The sequence below is a fragment of the Papio anubis genome, chromosome 17 (genome assembly GCF_008728515.1).
Source record: "Papio anubis isolate 15944 chromosome 17, Panubis1.0, whole genome shotgun sequence".
Taxonomy (NCBI): Eukaryota; Metazoa; Chordata; class Mammalia; order Primates; family Cercopithecidae; genus Papio; species Papio anubis.
Genome location: NC_044992.1, coordinates 10531674 through 10553078, shown reverse-complemented (window position 1 = coordinate 10553078; position 21405 = coordinate 10531674). Strand labels below are relative to the sequence as shown.

The window sequence follows — 21405 nt, the reverse complement described above, 5'->3', positions numbered from 1 at the left end:
CCCCAATTACTCCTCTCTCTTGGTAAGTCTGTTTATCAGGTTAGCTGTCAAGGCTGGGCAGAGCTGAACTCTAGAAATGGTTCCAGAGCTTCGATATCGCCAAGTGGTGTTTTGTCCCTAAATCCTCGTCTCTGTGCATTTGCCCACTTGGCTCTAGATGAGGCACTAAATACATTAGTGATTCATTGTAATGTTATCACATCATTATATCCAGGGCCCATAAATACCCAGATATTGCTGAGACGCCTATAGTAGGAACAACAGCGGATTACAAGTGTAAGCTACCGTGCTGGGCCTTTCTTTTTTTAGATGGAGTTTGGCTCCTGTTGCCCAGGCTGGAGTGCAGTGGCACGATCTCAGCTCACTGAAACCTTGATTCCCAGTTTCAAGCGTTTCTCCTGCCTCAGCCTCCTGAGTAGCTGGGACTATAGGCATGCACTACCACACCAGGCTAATTTTGTATTTTCTGTATACATGGGGTTTCACCATGTAGGCCAGGCTGGTCTCAAACTCCTGACCTCAAGTGATCCTCCTGTCTCGGCCTCCCAAAGTGCTGGGATTACAGATATGAGCCACTGTGCCTGGCCAACACAGACTTTTTCACACCTTGATTGAACTATCATTGGTGTACAAAGATCCGCACATATTTAACGTGTACAATTTGGAGTTTGGATATATGCAAGCACCTGTGGTACCATCACCACAATTAAGGTAATAGATATATCCAACACCTTTCAAAGTATCCTTGTGTCTCTTTGGGTTTTGGTGTGGGGGGAGGTTGTTTGTTTGTGGTAAGAAACACACTGAACAGACATCTTCCCTCTTAACAAATTTTGAATTTCGTGACACTGTATTGTTTACTATAGTGCACTATATTACAGTGTAATGTAGACACTATATTATACAGCTGATCTCTATCTAGCATAACTAAAACTTTATATCCATTGAACAGCAAATTACAATTTCTCCCTCCCAGCAGTCCCTGGCAACAACTATTGTATTCTCTGTTCTGAGTCTATTATAGATGCCTCGTATAAGTGGAATCTCATGTGGTATTTGTCCTTCTGTGACTGGCTTTTTTCACTTAACATGATGTCTGTATGGCTCATCCATGTTGCTGTAAGTGACAAGGTATTTTTGCTTAAGGCTGAGTACTGTTCCATAATATGTATATGTCACATTTTCTTATCTATTCATCTGTGGGAGACACTTGGTTATTTCCATACCTTGGTTATTGTCAATAATGCTGCAAAGAACATGGGTTTTGGGGGGTTTTGTTTCTTTGTTTGTTTAAGTTTGTTTGTAAGTTTGTTTGTGGGAGTGCAGTTATTTCTTCGAGATATCAATTAGATTTCCTTTGTATGTAAGGAAATGAAACTACCTTACATGGGGCAGGAAAGTCAGAAGCAGGATTGCTGGATTACATGGTAGTTCTATTTTTAATTTTCTGAGGAACCTCCATATTGTTTTCCGCAGCAGCTGGGCCGTTCTGCGTTTCCACCAACAGTGCAAAGGTTCCAACTTAGGCGGTTGTGTTTTTAAGCAGGATCATCTAATAGCAAAGTCCCTGGTCTTTCAGCTCCATTAATCCCTCTCCTCACCATCTGCTCCTGTAGACATTCAACACTCTTTCCTAAAACGAGCTTACCACACAAATGGCCTGTGATGGAGATTTGTAGTGTTCCCCAGTGGTCCCAGCTCTCCACTCCTCCCTGGGCAACCAGCACAACACACTTCTTAGCTCCGTGGCCAGTTGGAAAGGGCCAGTGGCCAGTTTTGGCCAATAACTGCAAGTGGAAGGGACAAGGGTCACCTGTGCATGCACGGAGTGAGAAACCTCTGTACTCTTTCTTCCCTAACGTAGGAAACCTGCAAACCACCAGAAGTGCCCACAAAAAACGGAGCTTCCCCTTCCTCCAACCCCATAGGCAAATCCCAACATACCAGAGGTGAAAGCAAGAAGGAATGGAAAGAGACGTCTACTCAAAGGTCCCATTCTGAGGTTTCCAGCCAAGGTCGGTGGAGAAGTTGGGAACAAATTAAAATGAGATCGAAGCTCCTACTGTATTCTTTAATATCAGAAAATGATAAGAAGACTGAGGGGTCTGACAGAGATATTCACAAGGGAGAGAAAGGAGAAACAGGGCGGAGCATTTTGAATAAAGCGATTGGAGAGAAAAACAAATTTGTGGTTATTCTAGGCCCAATTTGGTTCAAATTAGAGTAATTACAAAGCCAATGACAGTTAATATTTATGGGGAGCTAACTACGTATCTGGGGCTGGACGAAGCCCTAAAACTGTCACCTCACTTTCCAGGGGACGCCATGGTGAGAACACTGCAGAGAGACCATTAGGTGAGTTGCCACTGTCACGCTGCTGTGACTCAATGATCAAATACGAACAGCTCTGCCTCAGAGGCCACACCTTCACAAGGGTCAAGATTCACACTTTGCCATCCCAAAGCTTCCCACCAGGTATACCGTGGCATGCAGAGAACCTAGGATGGTTGCAGGCATACCGCATAAGCTGAAGTCTGGGTCAGCTGAAACCTCTGGCTTGAAGAACCTCATCTCTTTATTCCAATGGGTTGTAACATTTTTTTCTCTAAGATCTATAGTGTGAAGAAAATATAACAAGCATTGCAACAGGGGTAAAGCAGGAATAATAATTATTTAAGCATCTGCTCCAGAGCAGGTTTTCCATATTCCAGTCACATGAGTTATCTCTTTTGATTTTTCCTAATAACCCTGGGAGGGAGAGACTAGTTCTTCTCCTTGCAATAAGGATGTTAGGCTCAGGGAAGTGAAGTAACATGCCCATGGTCATGAAGCTGGAGAGAGCTGGAGCTGAGATTCAATCCCAGGTCTTCTCACTCAATATTATTAATGCCATGAGATTGCCCACAACAGCATCAGTTGGAGGCTCACAGCCAGGCCCCTGGGGTTGCCTCCTGCTGAGGTTGAACAATAGCTCAGATAGATCTGAAGAACAGAGGTCAGAGTCAGCCTGCAATCAGCACCACTGTGGGCACATAAACAACAACTACAGCAAGAACTGACATTAATACTTGTAATTCCAAGCAAATATCTAAAGAGGCTGGTGAAGCATAAGTGAAAGAACTTGAAGTTAAGAAATGTACAGAGCTCATACCCATTGGGAATCCCCTTTGTCTTGTGCCTGAGATTTTCTGTGGTTTACACGGGATGGAAACCAGGTTGAGAAGAGGGGGTGAGAGTCCCCAAGAGGACTTTCTTGTAGGACTTGCAGGACCAGGTAATAGCGGTTCTTGCAAAAAATTTGCAGCAGTTTCTGGTTAGCAAACCTGACATTCTGCATAAGGGGAACAGGAGGATAATAAATTAAGCCATCTTATGAAGACCCTCAGGGTTAAGGTTCCTAGGATCTTCTTCTTTTATGTTCTGATTCCAGTGAGAATAAGAAGTGAGCAGCCAAACGGAAGACGAAAATCAGAACCTACTTTCTCCCCCTTCATAGTTATAGATTAAGGGACAGGATAATAGTGCTAGTTAGGGAAAGAGTGCACTGAGTTTCAAGAAAGCTATTGCGTATTCTGTCTCATATGACTGATAATGAAGGGCCATTAACTTCTCTTTTGTGATTTTGGACTCAGAAGAGGTTGGGTGAGCCAGATTAAATTAATTAAAAGTGCACACATTCAAATACACACACACTTTATTTACACGCATTTGCACCACCATTCTTACCACCCCAAATCTTGCAGTTACCACTGAGGACCAACTGAGGTGAGACCTACATCGTTGGATCAATTTGCAGCTTGAGAATAATATGGATTTCCACTAATCTACTCTTTTTGTTATTTTGTTTATTCCTTTTTGACACTTGTTCTCACCTTCTGCAGACAGCTCCTACGTGTTCTTTCCTCTGTGTGTTCGTCATTTATTAAATGATACATTCGTTCATTCTTTAGACAACAGTTGAGTACCTTTTATGTTTTATGCTAGAACCAAAAAGACGAATAAAATGCAATTCTCCTCTGTGGCTGTGACACTGGTGTTGGTTTCACGAATGTTCTTTCTGCCAAGTAAACATGATTCTAATTGGTAGATGCTGTGTTGTTTGTCATGCAAATGTGATTTCACTTTGAACAGGATTTCGAATTGATGATTGAAGTCGTTTTTCATCGTGAAAGCATTACATGCGCATGTGCACACACACAATATTTTCTTCATCCTCAAACGCAGGCATTCTGCCAAACACTGATGGGGATGGCCATCTTCTTTTCAAATTAATTAAAAACACTTATAATTAAATAAATTGGATTCATAGCAATACTTTTCATAATGCCAGTATTAACTTTCATGGTTTGGCTCGTCTTCCTTTCATTTCATTTCTTTTCAGCATCATTTTATGCTTGGAGACTCTGGAATGACAGAAAAGCCAGAATATCAATAGCCAACATTTAAGAAGCACTCATTTTTTTTGCCAGGCACTGTTCTTAACACTTTGTACGAACTGTATCATCTAATCCTCACAAGGACCCTAGCAGGTATATAATGTGTTATCTCTGCTGAATAGAGGAGGAAACTGAGACACAGAGAGTTTAACTTGCTCAAGGCCACGTAACCAGTGATTTGTTAGAAGTGAGATTCAAACCCGCATTGCCTGACCCCAGAGTCCATTTCTTGGCTATTATGCTACATTGCATCACAAAGCAAAACTGAACACTGCCAATGCAAAGGCTGAAGGAAATAGAAGCCCCCAGACAGGCAGAATTGAAAGATTTCTCCTTAACGTGAGCAGAAAACTGAAATGAGCATAATTTGACAGATAGGGCTGAAGCTTACTCGAAAGTTATTCTTACTCGTCAAAAGAAAATGCTTCCCCATGCACAAGCACGCTTACTGCAATTATACACACCATAAGAACCTATGTATAAACATCCCATATTATAGGTATTTTTAAACTATAAAATTTAGAAACCAAATAGCAAAAAATATAAAATTTAAAAACTACAATTACTAACATAAACTTCATTGGCTAGTGACATCTTGCTGAAACTAAACTGCCATATCCAGTGTGACAGTGGTCCCAATTGCCACAGGAAGGTCCTTTTGAGCCCACACATCTAGATTGCCTTGTGCTGTATGATAACTCCATCTTCCCACTGGCCTTCTTGACTGAGTATCAGGAAACCTTTGTTCACATAGACAGCCAAGGCACCACTTGGCCTCACTTGTTGGAAGTGCCTCCGTTCTGTATAAAAGTATACTGTCCTTCTTTACTTAGTAATCTACAAAATGAAAGAAACACTACTTATGGGGGCATTGAAATTGCATTGCTCTGAGAAAAGGAAAAAATGCAGTAAAATGGGTTTTGCTCAAGTTCTCATCAGGCTTATGTTATTGCATGTTGTGCACAGTTTTTACAAGCTTTGTTATCTGGTTTCTCAGTTGATAGCAGATTGGAAGCAGCAGATTAGAAGAAGGGAGAGATATCACCATAGGCATGAAGATTAAAAATCACAGCAAATGCCAGCAGAGAACAAGAGAGAACAATGTCAATCAATAGAATCATTTAGCGTCAGCCCAAATTGCTTCAAATACAACTGGTCCCATTATAGAACAATGCAATTAACTGACACTCCCAGTGATGACTGAGTCATACAGGAAAGCTTAAATGGTTTCCTTCATACTATGTAAGATGTCACAAAATGTAAAATGCATGTGTGAAAGATATTCATTAAAAATGATTAAAATAAGAAATAATTTGAATGTTTTAAAGGGTAAGCCCCCCAAACTGGTCCATTCAAAACAGACCAATTCTTGCAACATTGTAATTATGGGGAACTGTTAAAATTATAATGTCTCATCTTCACGTGTTCTTTCTTATGTTAGAATGTAAAGAACTTGAGAACAGGGGCTCAAGACATGTTTCTGGCCTCTACCATATCTGAAATAGACTATTGTTCACAGTGGAAACCACGTGACATTATCATCATAATCACTATGTATTTTCTCAGGCTTCACACTCATAGTAAGTCTACAGAGTGGGCTGGTTCACCCTATGTGGTATCTGTGCGACCTGTCCACCTTGCTAGACTGAACTACATTTCCCAGAATCCCCTTCATGGTGTTTCTGGGTTGGGTTGACTTTCACGCCAGATTTGGAACACAAAAGTGAAGTGGGGCCATTTTGTTTTTGTGCTTAGGCAGTTCTTGCTGATCTGCTGGCTAACCTCGTTGACCTGGGGTAACAGTCAAGCCCACAGCTGCTCCACCTTCCCCTGGATACAACTTTAGTTTCTCTATTTCCTCAGCCAGGTGTGTGTTTAGCTCTTTGATGAAGAATGTCAGCTTCTCTTGCAGGACACCCACTTCATGGAAGTTGGAAGCAATGAGAATTGACACAGGTTCCGATTGGTCCTTGAAGGCTCTCACTCATGCCCATGCATCCCAACTTGCCCTTCCTCTTCTCCACCTTATATCCACTTTTGCTTCCCAACTGCCTGCCCTGAACGCTTCAGGAACTAGCATCAGTCACAAAGACAGGAGCTTTGCAGACAGTGTTTAACAAGCACCCATAATTGCATAAGGCCAAATCACCTAGTTCTGCTTCTCTGAATCCTAACTGATGAACTCCTTTTTATAGGTTAGGAAAGTAAGACTCAGAGAGAGTAAGTAACTTGTCTAAAGCCTAAAAGCAAGGGAAGGGGTAGAGCTGGCCTTCGAACTCAATCTGACTCTAACACTTGTGTTCTTAGTTATTAGGCTTTATGGCCTCTCCAATATAAATTTGTTCAGTAAATGAATTCAAATAAATATAATACCTGAAGTGGGAGCTTCAAAGTCAGGAGGTCATTTTAATTTCTTGAGTGCCTACTTGGTGCCCAGAGACAAGTCCTGGCATTGGGCAAACCAGCAGCTCTAGAATCCACTTTATGAACTATCACCATGGGCTCTTTCAATCCCACCTATGACTCAACAGCCACCAGTCAAATCTAGCTAGAGCTACAAGCACAGCTTTCTCCATTGAAAATACTTTTAAAAGCTTCCTCACAGACTGTCTAGTGGAATATGAAGGCAAAGATAAACATGCATACATTAGTGTCAGACAGGGCTCTAGGGCAGTGATTTTATTTTCTATTCAATGTGTTTCAGTTAGTGAAATACATGACTAGTCATTTCTACTTAAAGTAACAATAGAGAAGATTAATCCAGACATGCCATATCTTCTGAATAGAGGCATGCAATTTGCATACACCAATGTTTCTAAACTCTAAAAAACATCATGACATTTACTTTTACGTAGGATTTTAAAATAGAGATATACCTCAGTCATCCTGCTTTGGGAATTTCTAATGTCATGGTAAATGTTTTGATCCAGAAGTCAGAAAATCTGGGGTCTAATCCCGGATGTACCATTAATAAAGAGCTTTGTAACCCTGGGCAAAGCACTTCCTTTCTCTGGGCCTTAGTTGGCATATCTGTAAAAGAAGGCTTTCAACTACCTTCACAGGCTTTCTGACTCTTTGCAACATCTTTCAGTTTGACTGTTATTAGCATTTGCCATTTAGGCATAGAACAATCAAACATTAACTTAAAGTTTCATAATGTGTGTTTCTTGCAGGAAGTATGTAAGAATAAAAAAAAAACCAATTTCATCATACATAAATCCAATCCCAAAGTAATAAGAATACTGACTCTTCACTTGAGTCTGAATATCCAAAAATTGCTCCTCTACCAACTTTACAGGATCTTTTTCTGGAAAACTGAATAAGATCCTATCAGTTTCTTTTATTTTAAATTGTAATTTTTTTTAAAATTTGAGATGAGGTCTTACTAGGTCATCCAGGCTGGTCTTGAATTCTTGGGTTCAAGTAATCTTCCCACCTCAGCCTCCTGAGTATCTGCACGTGCCACAGTGCCCAGCCCCTATTTGAACACTGAACTTCAAGGAAGGCTTAGGAAGGGCAGGAAATAAAAGGGATGTCAATCTGTAATTTGAAGATGGAACTTTAAGTCTTTTGAGGTGGTCCAACTTCCGAAATTTTACTAATGGTTTCTTCTTACGAATCTGACAGATGGCAGAACTGTGAGTCTGTGTAAGAAACCATGAGAAATACAAGGTGTGATTTCTACCTTTGAGGAGTGTATGGTCATGTGGAATATGTATTAATGAAATAAGATCTTAAGAGTTAGAAGGGTCCCTAAAAGTGGTCTAATTCGGTTGTTCTCAAACTTTTACTTGTGTTGGAATCACCTAGACGTCTTGCTAAAACACAGATTTCTGAGCCCTACTCCTGAGTTTCTGATTCAGTAGGTCTGGGAGGAGCTCAAAATTTTTAATTTCTAACAAATTATCATGTAATGTTGATAGTGCTGGTCCTCTGGAGGGCATACTGTGAGAACCACTAGTCTTAGAAGCTTCTCCTTCTCCTTCCCATGCTCAGGAACCTCACATAGAGACTGTAAACATTCCAAAACTGCCTACTCATGCTTTTCTAACCTGGTCCTAAACTCTTAAAAGTTTTGCAAGAAACCACCCACTGGAATACACAAAATAAAGAGTGTTTTTTATTAACGTGTTTTCTATAGGGGTTTTATTTTTCATGGTTTGGGTCCAAACGTTTCCTATTAAGTTGTGCCAAAATTTGTAAGATTTCTAGATTGCTTCACACATTGAATTATTGTTCCTTTTAGGGGTCTGCTTCAGTTAAGATTGAACCACATGTTTTCTACCTTATAAACCTATTGAACCTGACACAGCTCAAGTATTTTCTACCAAACTTAGTGTGGGAGAGTTTACAGTTCATTCTGTGGTTGAATAGCTTTTTCCAAAGTGAATCCCAAAGCCACCTCACCCTTGGTGCCAGTTCTCCCACTTGAGCATCATGGATGAAGTCTTTACCCTATGCCGCTTAGAAGTTTTTTCAATATCCACAGGCAGCTATCATGTCCTCTCATAGACACATCAAGCTCTCTCTTGTCTGTTTTTATCACCTCTGGTTATGTCTTCACCCCTGTTCCTGAGTTCAGAGAGGTTTAGGTGTAGACTCAGACTTAAGGCTAATTTTTCTCCACCAATTCAAAAGTATTTACTCAATATTTCCTACATGACAAGCCTGATGCAAGTTTTAGATAGAGGTGAGTAACAGGTTCCACATCACCCTTCATGGGGTTCACAGTCTCAAGGGGAAAACCCAAATATGTTTTATACTGTCCTTTCAGAGCTTTTATTCCTTTCTTGTTGAACATATTACATTTTTCTATACACTTTGTGTTGAACATATTACACTTTTCTATACACTTTGCCATCTAAATAATTCAATTTCTCCAAACATTTTGCATTATTTTATCTAAAAAGATTATGATCATCGTACGTGAACTCACTCATTTATTTTACTCAACATCTACTTATTATGATATATTGAGATTCACTCAGTAGTGAAGGAAAAATAGATGGTAAGATCCGTGGACAAATCCTTTAAGAGCTTAGAGTAGGGTAGATCAGGTGAATTACAAAACTGTGTTGGTTTTAAAATATGTTCCAAGCTGGGTGTGGTGGTGTGTGTCTGTAATTCCAGCTGCTTGGGAGGCTGAGGTGCAAGGATTGCTTGAACCCAGAAGTTCCAGGCTGCAGTGAGTCCTGATCATGCCACTCTGCTCCAGCCTGGGCAACAGAGCGAGACCCTGTCTCTGAAGCAAAACAATACAAAACAAAATATCCTACAAATTTTTTGGCCGGGCGCGGTGGCTCAAGCCTGTAATCCCAGCACTTTGGGAGGCTGAGACGGGCGGATCACGAGGTCAGGAGATCGAGACCATCCTGGCTAACACGGTGAAACCCCGTCTCTACTAAAAAATAAAAAAATTAGCCGGGCGAGGTGGCGGGCGCCTGTAGTCCCAGCTACTCGGGAGGCTGAGGCAGGAGAATGGCGGGAACCCGGGAGGCGGAGCTTGCAGTGAGCTGAGATCCAGCCACTGCACTCCAGCCTGGGCGACAGAGCGAGACTCCGTCTCAAAAAAAAAAAAAAAAAAAAAAAAAAAAAAAAAATTTGATTCCCATTAAGAATTAGGGTCAGTGTCCCATCCTCTTGAATCATGTGTCACATGTCACAGGCCTGTGACAGCTTTGACTACAAAAATATAACAGAAGTTTTGTTCCGTCTTCCAAAGCCATATCATAAAAATCAATGCAACTGCTCTTTGTTCACTAGAACATTCATACTTGAAACTGATCCCATATAAGAAGTCTTACACTACCCTGAGGCTTCTATATTGTGAGGGAGGTCAGGCTGTGTGTAGAATACCTGCGCAGGAATTCCAATTGAGCTGAGGTCCTAGTTGATAGCCAACATTGACTGCCGTGCACGTTTAGTGAAGACAGCTCCAGGTAACTCCAGCCCCAGCTATTGAGTCTCCCCAGCTGGTCCCAGATACCTTAGAACAAAGACAAGCCATTCCTCCTGGGGCTGGGTCAGAGAATTTGTGAGCACAGCATAACAGTTGTTTTATGTCACTAAGTGGTGGGTAGTTTGTTATGCAGCAATAGTGCATTCAGCCTTTCTAGCATTGCTATAAGGAAATGCCTGAAGCTGAGTAATTTATAAAGAAAAGATGTTTAATTGGCTCACAATTCTGCAGGCTGTACAAGCATGGCGCCAGCATCTGCCTGGCTTCTGGGGGTGTGGGGTGGGGAAGGGGGCCTCAGGGAGCTTTCACTTATGGCAAAAGGTGAAGCAGGAGCAGACATGTCATGTGGTGAAAGCAGGAACAAGGACGAGGGAGTGGAGGTGTCACACGTTTAAACAAACAGATCTCGAGATAACTCACTCACTGTCATAAGAACAGCACCAAGCCACGAGGGATCTGTCCCCATGGCCCAAACACCTCCCACCAGGCCTTACATTCAACATAGGGGATTACAATTCAACATGAGACTATGGTGGGACATCCAACCAGCATCAAATAGTAGCCAAAACAAAAACATACAACCGTGTCTGTTTTCATTAATCTTTATCCTTAAAAGCTAGAATCAGAGTTTTTCCATGTTTTCAAAATCCCTATCCCTAATGCTTTTCTACTTCTATTTGCTATCTTATAATGACCTCCCTCCCTTTTTCTCTTTCTTTTTTTTGAGAGCAGAAATTGTTTTTTATTATTATTTCTTTCTTTCTTCTTCTTTTTTTAAATTTATTTTTATTTTTATTTTTATTTTTTTTTGATGGAATGTCACTCTCGTTGCCCTGGCTGGAGTGTAATGGCACAATCCCGGCTCACTGCAACCTCCGCCTCCCAGGTTCAAGTGATTCTCCTGCCTCATCCTCCCAAGTAGCTGGGATTACAGGCATTCCCCACCATGCCTAGCTAATTTTATATTTTTAGTAGAGACGGAGTTTCACCATGTTGGTCAGGCTGGTCTTGAACTCCTGACTTTAGGTGATCCACCTGCCTCGGCCTCCCAAAGTGCTGGGATTACAGGCATGAGCCACCACGCCTGGCCTCTTTTTTGTATTATTTATTTCAATAGCTTTTGGGGACCAGGTTTTTTTGGTTACATGGATAAGTTCTTTAGTGGTGATTTCTGAGATTGTGATACACCCATCACCCAGGCAGTGTACGCTGTACCCAGCGTGTAGTCTTTTTTCCCTCATCTCCCTCCCACCCTTCCCTGAATCCCCAAAGTCCATTACATTACTTATCCCTTTGCATCATCATAGCTTAGCTCCCACTTATAAGTGAGAACGTACAATAGTTGGTTTTCCATTCCTGAGTTACTTCACTTAGAATAATGGTCTCTAACTCCATTCAGATTGCTGTAAATGTCATAATTTCATTCCTCGTTATGACTGAGTAGTATTCCGTGGTGTATACATACCACACTTTCTTTATCCACTCATTGGTAGGTGGGCATTTAGGCTGGTTTTATATTTTTGCAATTGTGTATTGTGCTGCTATAAACATGTGTGTATAAGTGTCTTTTTCATACAATGAATTCTTTTCCTTTGGGTAGATACCCAGTAGTGGGATTGCTGGATTGAATGGTAGTCTCTGTCTTTCTTGAGCATGCGCGATAACCACTCTTATCTACAAATATACCTAGTTTTCCCCAAACTTCGCTCAATCCTGTTGCCTCCTCCAGCTTTTGCCAAACTAGGCAGTAAACATGCTACAGCAACAAAACACAGAGTAAATTACATTATAATTATTACACCTATAAGAATCTGCCCATGGTAAAAAGATTTCCAACCCCACGGATGACCCGCTTGTTTCAAACAGTATTTGTAAAACAAGTTTTACCGTCCCCTGGAGAAATGACTCTGTCTTATGTATCAAACAAGTGATCACAAGGTAATTGAAAGACTCTATGATTCTAGCCTGATTTCAAGTATTCTGTCTGGGAAAAGGGAAATGAGTTATCCCTTTTCAGGGGGTGGCAATCCGAGTGACCACTTTCTAGTCTGAGTTAAGATGCTTTCAACTATGCTTTCGGATTAAACCTATACGACAACCTAACAACGTTTTTTCTTTTTCATTCCAAGTGTGCAATGCTTCCCGTATTAATGGATATCAGATGAAATATCTCATGTTGGAGTGAGATCACCACTAGAATCCTGTTAACATGTTAGCTAAAACCTGAAGACCCTACAGCTATCACTGGCTAGTCATTGAAGAAACTATGATTAAGAGGAAGGCAGAATTGAGCATCAGCATGCCCCAAGGGTTATGAAGCCATGGAAATGAGTCAGTGGGGGAGAAGGTGGTAGAAATACTCATTTCCATCCACACGGTTGGAGTTGTGGTCAGAATGTGGAAGAGGGACTCCACAAAGGTTCTGGAAGAAGACTCAGTCAGAGAACTGTGATTCAATGAGAGAAAGCGCAGAACCACAATGGATGAAATCCTTTTTCCCTGACACATACAATGTTAGTGGTACCGACTAACCAGAATCAGTGTCAAGGGAAAACAAAACTCACTCCGATGTAGAAAGCTACGGTGACAGAGAAAATAAAACCTAGGCCGAATGCGGTGGCTCACGCCTGTAATCCCAATACTTTGAGAGGCTGAGGCAGGTGGATCACGAGGTCAGGAGATTGAGACCATCCTGGCCAACATGGTGAAACCCCGTCTCTACTAAAAATACAAACATTAGCTGGGTGTGGTGGAGCGTGCCTGTAGTCCCAGTCACTTGGGAGGCTGAGGCAGGAGAATCTCTTGAACCAGGGAGTCGGAGGTTGCAATGAGCCAAGATTGCGCCACTGCACTCCAGCCTGGCGACAGAGTGAGAATTCATCTCAAAAAAAAAAAGAAAAAAAGAGAAAAGAAAAGAAAACCTGAGAAAAGCTTAAAGGTCAGGTGACAAAAAAAAAAAGAAAATCAATGTCTGCAACAGGGTAAAAATTGACAAAATTTATAAGCCCTTGCGGATGTAGAACCTTTGATCCTGATGTCACATAAATCCACAAGATTTATACATATGCGTGTACACAATTTTGATCATGGTCATATTTTTTCAGGTGAATACATATATCAAATTGTATACTATAAATATGTGCAGGTTTTCACATAGCAATTATCCCTCAATACATTGCAAAAAAGAAAGAAAAAATCCACAGATTGGACAAAAAACCACGCAACTCTTGTTTATTAAGATACTTTCTGCATCTAAAGATATAGCTGCACCCTGTCCCCCACTGTTTACCAGCTCCCAAGCATATCCCTCAATTCTAGAGAAAAACAGAATATAATTAGCACCAGGCTCCATCTCAATCTTCCTTCTAAATCATTAGACAGGATTTCCTTAAAGATAAGACATTCTCCTGTCTCTCTGACATTTGGTTGAAATATTGAAAGGAAAGCATACCTAGCAGAGAGGGCTTGGCACATTCAATTCTACATTTTTGTCAGGAAAGAGAGACAGGCATCTTGCTATAGACATAGTGTGATTTATAGCAACAAGAACTTGAAAAAGTGGGTTGTCTTCTTTTTAGAGTTAAAGGCCTCTTCCAATTAACAGTTAGCATGGCTTGTTTTTGAAGAGTTAGAGAAAGGGAGGCGGTGGTTGCAAACATCGTGTACCTGTTAGGAGTGGAAGACAATGTGTTTGGAGTTTTCGGCTGTTCCCTGGTTTGCAAGCCAGGAGGACTGTCACAGACAAGATACACAGTCAGCAGAGACAGATGTGCTTAGGAGAATTGCAATTCCAACATTCACTCAAAACTAAGCTCCCACACAGACCACCAAACCAAAGATAAAGGAAGTGTTCAAGTCTCCTCACTCAATTAGTTCATTTATAAACATTTACCGAACAGTCTGTTAGATGCCAAGAACAAAGAAGGGATAATAGAGATGAATAAAACACATCCTTGACAACTTAGAATTCATATGCTAACTAGGAAGACAGAAGAATAAGCAATTAAAACACAACTTACCAAGTGCTGAAATAGAGATATGTATAAGGTACAATAGGAGAAATTACTCTGGCTGGAGAAACCCAAAAGTATCTGGCATGGAAAAGAACCACTCAGCCAGGCATTCAAGGAGTAGAAACTGGAAGGGTGAAAAATGTATATGGACATATTCCAGGCATAGGAAAGAGCACTGAGTTAACACATGAAGGGCTATATGTCCGTTCTGGGTTATATGTGGATTAACACCTCACAAATGAAAATTTGAACACTAGGAAGTTCTGTGTGTCAAGTATAAGACTGTTGGTGGCAGTTATGGAAGATGCGGAGTTTCTTCATCAGTGCAATGGGGCAATGGGAATGTCACGGTTAACTACCTTGGTAGACCAGGGCATGGCACCTGTAGCAAACAACGGACTGGAGGCTGCAGCACACACTCCCCCAACCCCCACCACACACACACACACACACACACACACACACACACACTCCGCAGAACACTATGGCTCATCCAGCTATGGTGGGCCAGGAACATGACAATCTGACAACCAGGATGGATGCCCAGCTCAGTGGCTTTGCCACAGAAAAGACACTACCCATTCATGAAATTGCCTTTCTACTCCGTGACTGTAGATCTCCCTCCAGTCCTCAGACTGCCCTCAAACTTAAGACCTCAGTGAGATGATCTCAGAAGAACCCACTCATCTATTTTGGGGAACAAATTCTAGACGCAGATAGAAGCTTTATTGTTCGGATATGAAAAAACAGAAGCAAAATAAAATGAGATACATGAGGAGATCCTAAACACAGATGGGTAGTATACTATTTCCATAGCAATAGAAGAGCATTCTTTTTTTAAGAGATTTACTGCAGGAAGCAGACATAAATTTTAGACGTTTGTCTTGAATTGTCAACAGTATTAAAACAAAAGACAATGCAGTGAGATCAAAAGGCAGCTGTTAAGAAGGAATTATAAAAAGGGAACTAGATGAGAGAAGCGAAAAACATTAATATTAAACATGTGAAAAGAGACTTTTTAACGGATAAAAAGAGTTAAGAAAAGAATCGACAGTGCAAAAAAAAAAAAAAAAATTACATCAGCAATGTTATCAGCAACTCACCCACAATCAAGAGGAAAAAGAAAAATAAAACACATTCATGAAAGGGGTGATGCTACAAGTAGATAACAGAAAAGAGAGAGCCAAAATGTATATTAACAGTTTATTTGATGGGGAGAAAAGGAGAAATTGAGCAGAAGCAAATAAAATTATCCTAAAACTGAACACCTAAACTTGCAGATCAAAAGGCTTCAATAAATGGCTGGGCACGGTGGCTCACGCCTATAATCCCAGCACTTTGGGAGGCTGAGGCGGGCAGATCACCTGAGGTCAGGAGTTGGAGACGAGCCTGACCAACGTGGTGAAATCCCGTCTCTACTAAAAATACAAAAATTAGCTGGGCATGGTGGTGGGTTCCTGTAATCCCAACTACTCTGGATGCTGAGGTGGGAGAATTGCTTGAACCTTGGAGGCTGAAGTTGCAGTGAGCCCAGATCGCACCATTGCACTTCAGCCTGGGCAACAAAAAAGAAAAAAAAGGCTTCAATAAACATTAGATAGAGTTTCTACTAGATAGAGCTATGCCTTGAACTTGAGGATAAAGTATAATAAGATAGATTTAACAAGTTGCCTATATTTCTATTTTTTTTCTTTTCTTTTCTTTTCTTTTTTTTATTCTTTTTTTTTTTTTTTTTTTTTTTGAGATGGAGTTTCACCCTGTCTTGCAGGCTTGAGTGCAGTGGCACTATCTTGGCTCACTGCAAACTCTGCCTCCTGGGTCCCTGTTCAAGCAATTCTCCTGCCTCAGCCTCCGTAGCAGCTGGGATTACAGGTGCACGTCACCATGCCCAGCTAATTTTTGTATTTTTTGTAGAGATGGGGTTTCACCATGTTGGACAGGATGGTCTTGAACTCCTGAACTCGTGATCTGCCTGCCTCGGCCTCCTAAAGTGCTGGCATTACAAGCGTGAGCCACTGCGCCCCGCCCTACCTTTCTATTTTATAAAAACAGATTAACTTCAAGATTATCCTCTATAATGTTAAATGGCAAAAGACATCAACAAAATTTATGAAGGAAAGAGAATGAGATCAAAATATTCCGTAGATACCTGTTTTAGTTAAAATGCTTCTATTGCAAGAGACAGAAGCCCTGAGGATGAGGAACAAAGTAGTCTGATGGCAATCACCCAACTATCCCATAGAATGCGAGAGAAGCTCCCCAAAGAACGAGGGGAAAAGGAGATGTGAAATCATGCCAAAAGAACACAGCCACAGCTACCACATTCCACTCTCTTCAGTCTTATGATCTGACACTCAAGCGCCCTTTTTTCTTTTTATTCATTTCCACAAAGTGTTCTCAGCCAATATGATGCTATAATATGAGGTATAATCAAAACACTCACATACCTTTTCCTCAGAGGAAGACAACCCAGCATTTCATCTGGCCACTGCATCCACCTGCAAATCCATCTGGAAGATGAGCATCCCTCTCATTCAAGGTCATGCGTGGGCCCCCAACCTGGTGCAACTTGAGACCCAAGGATAGATTTAGCCACACTTGACAAGCCCGATGTTACAGTGATAGTGAGAAAATAGGATTAACATACTAGTAACCCCAATTTAGAAAAGGGAAGGAGAAGGATTGACTTTGGTGGCCAAAGGGTCATAACTGCTCCTGCAGGGGAGAAACAGAAGGGTTTCCTGCCTGATAGTGAAAGAAGTCCTCGGTCAGTCCATTGGGCTGCCTGTTTTCTGCTCTCTTGGCTATCATGGCCCATTTCTGAGAGGGGTGCAAAGGAGAAAAGATAACAACATCTGCTTAGCAGTGCATTTCTCTAGGCCAGGTGACACAGACCTGGGGATCTTAGAAGAGATCAATAATCATGGCCCTGTTAGCCAGGCTTGGAATTTCTCTCCTTGTACAGTCCCCTTAAAACTTAATTAATGGTTGATCAATTTGAGTGCTGAACACTCTGGATAACAATCCCTCATCTCCATGAGTGCCAGGATCTCTGCATCTGAGTTCTACTGAGATGCTGTTTCTGGCTTTTAGCAACAGGCCAGAGTCCTCCTCCCATCGAGGCCTGGAACCAAACCTTATAGCTTCACTTGCGGCTGCTGCCTGTGACCATCACCAAGTGCTCAGGCAGATTTACTGTCCTCTTTGTCCCCATGTGGGGGGAAGGTTTGGGCTCTGATAAAAAAACAGACAGGACTGATGTGGTTTCTCATGCCTGAAGTCCCAGAATTTTGGGAGGCCAGTGGGCAGATCACTTAAGCCTAGGAATTCAAGACCAGCCTGGGCAACATAACAGAACACCGTCTCTATAAAAAAAAAAATACAAATTTCTCTGAGCATGGTAGCGTGCACCTGTAGTCCCAGCTACTTGGAAGGCTGAGGTAGGACAATCAATTGAGCCCTGGAGGTAGAGACTGCAGTGAGCTGTGATCACACCACTGCACTCCAGCCTGGGTGACAGAGCAAGACTCCATGTCTACTTTAAAAAAAAAAAAAAAAAGAATAGACACCAAAAGTTATTTAGGAGGGACTTGATATACCTTCAAGAGTTGTAATCTTATTTCTCAATGAGTTTCTGTGGTAGGCTGCTTCTAAGATTACCTCCAGTGAGCACCACCTCCTAATATTCTCACCAGCCTGTTGAGCACGACCTTGACTTATTGACAGGTTTCCAAGACGTTGGGTTATAAAAAGACTGTGGCTTCTGTCTTGGGCACCTCTTCTTTTGCTCTCTCCTCAATCTTTCACCCTGGAGAAGCCAGCTATCATGTTATGGGACAACCAAGTCAAAAGGCCCATGTAGCAAGGAATCCAATCTGCCAGTCACATAAGACAGCTTAGAAGCAAATATTCCCTCTACCCCAAGCAGAGTCTTCAGATGAGAACACAGCTCCAGCCAACACCTTGAGTGTAGCTTTGTGAGAGGGAACTGTGAGCCGGGGTCACTTACCTATGCTTTGCTGGAATTCCTATCCCACAGACACTGGACAGGAATCAATGTTTGTTGTCTTAAGCCACTACATTTCAGGGTAATTTGCTATGCAATGACAGATAAGTAATGCAATTTCTCATTCTCCCTCTCCTTCCTTGCATTAACTTGAATTTCATGCAAAGAATTTGTTAAGCTGTGTGATGATATGACTGGCTACTGTCTTAGACAGCTGATTTGCAGCACACCACAGTTACATGATATTCTTTTTCTGCCTTCAGACAGGTAGCTGAAACTAAAATTTGGTAATTTATTCAGAATATTTATTAGTGTACCAAGAAAAGAAAGAAAAAGGCCACCTACCTCAGCATTGTGACATCTTTCTTTTCTGGTGTTTTTTGTTGTTGTTGTTGTTTGTTTGTTTGTTTGAAGATCTTGTTGCTTAATAACATTCTGACATCTTTCTAAAGCTGCAGTTTCAATATGCACAGTGGACAAAGTCATAAGATGGAAAGAGCTTCAGCTCTACAGGTAACAGCTTAACCAGTTGCTTCACTATTGCCTAATAAACATTTCCAAATCCTCAGCCAGCATTGGGAACATTCTCACCACCTTGGAAACCACCTCAACTTAGCCCATTAGGTTTGTAACACACTTAGATCAGCCTAAAGAGAAAAAAGTGGAGTGAATTTATCAACTCAGGTAACTGGAAAACTCTGGGATGAATCTTTAGGTACAGTTAAATTCAGAGGCTCAAATGATGACATCCACCATGAGACCTTTCCGTCCACTTCTCACTTTGGCTCTGCTTGGCTGCAGCAGACAGAGTATCCCAATATAACAGGCATGATGTCTCCTGACTGCTCCTACTAACACACTTCTTAGTATAACCTCAGGGAAAATAGAACTTCTCCAATAACATGCTAGCAATCTCTGTGGTTAAGGATGGGGTTCTCAAGAAAAAATAACAAGATAAAATTTTGTAAAAGCACTTGACAAAATGAGGCAGAAAGTCTGGTGGGAAAACAGAAACTGTAACACTCCACTTCACTCTTGCTACTCAAACTGTGGTCCACTGATCAGCAGTATCAGCATCAACTGGGAGCATGTCAGAAATGGCGAATGTAGCATCTCAGCCTGCACCCAGATCTTCTCAATTAGTCTGCACTTAACAAGTTCCCCAGCTAATTCACACTACAGTTCAGGGTGCTGCATTTATACCACCCAAGTGGCCATCTGGTAAGAATGCAATGGAAAAAATGCTTACAGGCCAGAAGGTAGAAAGTATAACACCATCTATCCTCTCTGAAAGAAGAAATTCAAAGGTGTCCAGCCATTTGGGATATAAATGAAGAATCCAAGAATGAGGATGCTGAGATTCAAAAGGACAAACTGAGCTTTTAAACCATTTAAAAATAGAATTATGGCCAACAGGATGTCTGTTAAGCTACTTGCTCTCTGAGCCTCAATTTCCTCACCTATAAAAGGAAAGAGATGTTCCATCAGAAATCGTCAGAGCTGGCTGTACATTAGAATCATCCGGGTAGTCTTACAATACCCCTGTCGGGTCCCATTCAAACACTTAAACCAGAATCTCCAATGATGAGGAAGACCTGGGATACCATAGTTTTCTAAACTCCCAGATGGTTTTAACAAGGGTCCTTGTCTTCATTAAGGTCACACCAGAGTGATGTCTGAGAAAAGGCTAAGAACTAGCTCTAGTGTTGTTTTCATTAAAGCATCCTAGATTCTACCATCTCTATGTTGTAGCTTGTCCTCATGACTGGGCAGTGGGCAGATTCTTTAACCCTTTATAATGCTCAATGTTCTTTAAGGAGCTTATATCATACTAAGGGCAAGGCCTTTTGTTCTCAGGTTCTTCATGGGTTTCTGTGTGCAACCTTGGGGAGAGAATCTGAGATCTTCCTCCAATCTGAGCATTGAGTGGCATCAAGATTGCAGAGGAACAAGGAAGGTGCTAGGTATTACAAAGGGAGAATTTGGAGTGCTCTAGAGGTGGGGAGAATGGAGAGGCAATCCAGGAAGGAATAGAAGGAAGAGTAGAGATGGGGAAAAGTGAAGATAGGAAGGCTGTCTTCAGGGTGACTCTTCCCCGTGAGTGCCACATTTTAAGGAAATATACAACATGGTTGGTGGGAGTGTAGTTCTTGTGGAGATCAAAAGAGGGGCTGAAATTAATGACGTTCAGGGGCAGCGGATAGAGTAAACAGGGGTAGCATCTGCAGATGAGGTTATCCGACTTTGAAAGGAGCCTAGGCTATGACCTGCAAAAGTACTTTGGGAAGAGAGCAAAACTCACTGCTGTCAGGCTATTGCACCCAGTCCTCCAAGGGCAATGGATCCCCCCTTGTTTCTTCTTTGAATGAACTCATCTTGGCTCTACTCAGCCTCCTTCACACTGTCATTCATTCTTTTATGTGGCAGCTGTGGAGATGCAGCTGGGGACACAGTGGAATGAAAAAACAGACAGGTTATGGGATTTCCTGTCCAGTGGTAAGGAAGAAACCATCGCAGTATGAAGCTCATCATTCCAAACTAAGGTAAATGCTGTGAGGTGAAGGAATGTGGCTTTGAGAGAGCAGATAACAAAGGAATCCATGATCCACAGGGTGGTCCGAGAAGGTTTTCATGATAGAATGATGTTTCAGTTTAGATCAGAAGGAAGGTGTGAGCGGGGGTCACGCTGTGGAGTTCAGTCTTTATCATAAGATCAATGGGAAACTTTGAAGGGTTCTATGCAGAGGGTGAAAAGATCGTTCTGCAGCATGGAAAGCACATTGGAGGGTTCAGAGTAGAGGTGGGGAAACCAATTAGGAGTCTCTATCAGTGGAGTCCAGCCAAGGCTAATGGTGGCTTGGATCCTAGCAGTAGCAGTGGAGATGGAAAGACATGATTAAGTTTGAGAGACACTTGGGAGGTAAAACTGCGAAGACTTGGTGCTAAGTCCAACGTGGGAAGTGAGTGGGAAAGAATTTTCCTGGTTTTCTG

At 41.7% G+C, this 21405-nt stretch overlaps 1 long non-coding RNA gene across 1 annotated transcript in view; it reads right to left on the bottom strand.

The window, feature by feature from the left end:
- The window catches only part of LOC103878645, a 157028-nt gene that overhangs the window by 14374 nt on the left and 121249 nt on the right, over positions 1-21405 (bottom strand). Inside the window, exon 2 of the long non-coding RNA XR_004179344.1 lies at positions 1649-4403. This is a non-coding gene — a long non-coding RNA (uncharacterized LOC103878645). The remainder of the gene's footprint in view (positions 1-1648; positions 4404-21405) is intronic.